Genomic DNA, 3,779 nt, shown 5'->3' with positions numbered 1-3,779 from the left:
TATTCCACGTATTAAAATAAATTCAAGTTTAATTTATATATGCATTTTACACAAATTTAAAATAATTGATTCGATTGGGACTACTAAAAAAACTAATCATTAGCCACGAAATTTTAGCTATGCCCTAAGGAGCCTAGCGCCCTCGCTGGCACATCGATCCGGGATCCGACTCTGATACCATTTGTAACAATCCAGACCACCCGCTAGCACGATATTATCCGCTTTGGCACACAAGGCATCACAGTTTTGCCTTTGACAATAGGAATGATAGCCGAAACTCCCCACACTCACTCGTCAAAACGCGTCATGTTAGGGAGAGATATTCACACCCTTATAAGGCATGCATGCTTCGTTCCCCTCCTCAACCGATGTGGGACCTTACAGACTCTACAATTGATGTCTTGTTGACACATTAATTTAAACACTAATTTTACGAAAATATTATCTGTACATTAAAATTAATCACTAAAATCAGTTACTAATATATTGTGTATAAATACATATGTAGTTTAATTTATTTTTCAACCGATGTGGGACCTTACAGACTCTACAATTGATGTCTTGTTGACACATTAATTTAAACACTAATTTTACGAAAATATTATCTGTACATTAAAATTAATCACTAAAATCAGTTACTAATATATTGTGTATAAATACATATGTAGTTTAATTTATTTTTAATATATATATTTATATTCTAACATATATTTTATACTGATATGTGATTTTAATAAATAATTTTAATATACCGATAATATAATTACTAATTTTAATACCATCTATAGTAACTCAACACACCCGCTTAAAAGGATTTGGATTCTCTAAAGTTTGAATTTCATTTTAGAGAGTAAAGTGTGATCTCTCACCATTTATTTTATAAGTGGAATCAAGAATAAATATGTGAGAAAAATCATTCAAAAAAAGATCACACTTTACTTTCTAAAATACGAATTTAAAATTTAGAGGATCTAAATTCCGCTTAAAATATTCTTATCTTTGACCTTTGGAATTTTAAGGTTTTGTTCGTGATTAAAAGACAAAAACCACTTAGCGTGTCGACAAGAAAAGGTATTCACACCTTTTCTGGACATTTCTTCTCACATGCATTCATGTGCCCTGTGCATGTAAATCTGATACTAAATTCTTATGAGAGGGAGATATTATTGATTATCTAGGAAACTCTCATTCAAGGGATTTATAAAACAATAATACTATTAACACCTTAATTAATTTAAAAAACGAAACATTTATTAATTCATAACATACATCAACACTAAATTCACAGTTTTATTACAATGATATTACAATATTTTATTCATAAAAAGTACTATCTAAACAATAATACATGATTACATAAAATGTGTATTTTATTCTTACATAATATTTATTTTTATTCATAGAATTGTAAATTATTACGAGATTATTTTAAGGATAGACCTCTATAAGTGATAAATATTCAGTAAATGAAAATATCTTGTAATTATAGAGGCCAGCTTCATAAAAGATATTTTTCCATTGTTCTTTGGTTCTCTCTTTTACGTGAATAATTTGCATATTTATGCTCATAAGAAATTTGAGTCGAGTAATTTCAGGTTCATCTTGTTCTTCATTTATCACGGTCTCTAAAATTATTATTTTACCTTTTTTACTCTTGCTTGAAACTTTAACAGCATCTTTGCAGTTTTTCAATATTTTTATGCAATTGTCGTCACAACAATTAGAGAGTCAGCTATTTATACAATTAGTATGCATGTAAATATCAATATTGATCAAGTGATTTCCTGGGCAGGTAAACCAACTTCTTCCAATTCTGTAACACAATTGGGTGAGTTTGGTGTGCTGCACTACTACTCCTCTCTACAATTTATTTTATTTTGGACAAATCATTAAGGAAAAAAAATTCTAAATCGACAATAATGTATCCAAGTTGTATACATTTATGTTAGTTGTTAATATAAGATTTAATTATTCTATTAATTTTTATAATTTTATCAAATTTATAATTAAATATTTAGATTTTTTTTAATTAGATCTTTACGTTACTTTTCTAAAGATTTTATAATTTTTATCATGTAAAAATACTTCATCTTGATTATTGGATAATAAATTGTAGGGCTTGGTTTTTATATATTATAAAAATATTATCTTTATTTAAAGTGTGGCTAAACAAATAAGTTATACTTTTTAAACAAAGATCATCATAAAAAGATATTTTTGACATCTTCAAATAGGACTTTTTAGCATTGTAAAATATTAGAGTAAAGTATCGTTTTTGTCCCCAAAGTTTGGGGTAATTACCAAAGTTGTTCTTAACGTTTAAATCGTCTTATTTAAGTCCCTAACGTTTTAAAATAGACTCAATGTTGTCCTATCGTTAGTGATCTGTTAATAGAATTGACAACGGGACAAAATTGAGACAATTTAAAAACGTTAGGAATTTAAATAGAACGAAAATATTGGGAACAAAAATGATACATAGAAATAAATTATTATATATGTACATACTCTTTGCTTTCCTTTTTCGAAAGTTTATATACTAATCATTCTATAAGTATGAGTAAAAATCTATAAATTATATCTTTTTGTTTCTAATATACAGAACTTCTTTAAAAAATAAATTTATTTAGAATGAAAGTAATGTGATTAAGTGTAATTTACTTAGATGTGATTAAAAAATAATTGAATAACTATGTATCGTAAAAAATTGATATTATTGAAGATAAAATTAAAATTTATTTCTATGTATCGTTTTTGTCCTTTATATTTTCATCTTATTTAAGTCCCTAACGTTTCAAAATCGTCTCAATTTTGTTCTGCCATCAATTCTGTTAACAGATCATGTAACACCCTAATACTTTTAAACTGGGTTAAGCTTTATTTGGATTATATTTAGTAGCTGATATTTAAAACCTTGCGAAATTTTTCTTTTAAAATAAATGTGAAATATTTATATAAAATAATTTATAGATAAAAATATTGAATAATTAGTTTTTATTAGAATAGTTACTAGTTGAAAAATATAAGTGGATTTGAAAATACTAACATGAAAAATCGGTGTGCTAAACTATGAAGGCACAACAATGACAAGCTTAACTCATACCAAATAAAAAAGGAAACATCATAGTTACAATTGCAATCAGTCAATAAGGATAAAACAAGACACATAGGAAATCCTAATTCTCTTAATTTGTTTAAATATGACTGAAACAATCGCCTATTCCTCCTTCTTAAGATAAACGCTTAATGTTTCGTATCTACGTTCTTGATAGCTCGCTCCTAATAGCACACTTGTCTTTTCACCTCAACTGAGCAGTGTATTGCTTTGTGCCGCATCCTTCCTGAAGATGGTATGAGAGGGGTGAGAAACAAAAGTTTCTCAGTAGTTTATCTATATGGTGCCATTGTATCCATCTCCAGCCACTCCGAGTTTTAAAATAAAAACAGTGATAATGCAATGTTGTTCAATTATTATTTTCAAAAGTCCTTGTTAGTCGGAGTGGTGTAACTTTTAGATGCTTCTCATTTACTTATGTTATGACATGTGTGACGCATACAAAATGCCTATAGCGTTAAAACATATAAAGGTAAACTCATAAACCTTGGTATGATGTTCTCATAGGCCATAAAGCAAGACAAAATAAATAATAAATAAGAGAAGAATAGTAACATTGCCATAGATAAGTCAAACAGAATAGATCTAAATAAAATAAAGATCTTAAACAATATCATACATCATACAAAAAGGAACTTTGGAAAAAAGAAGGATCCTTGAATGC

This window comes from Arachis ipaensis, chromosome B04, assembly GCF_000816755.2.
Source record: "Arachis ipaensis cultivar K30076 chromosome B04, Araip1.1, whole genome shotgun sequence".
Taxonomy (NCBI): Eukaryota; Viridiplantae; Streptophyta; class Magnoliopsida; order Fabales; family Fabaceae; genus Arachis; species Arachis ipaensis.
The sequence above is the reverse complement of the archived record's forward strand: the minus strand, read 5'-3'. Positions refer to the sequence as shown.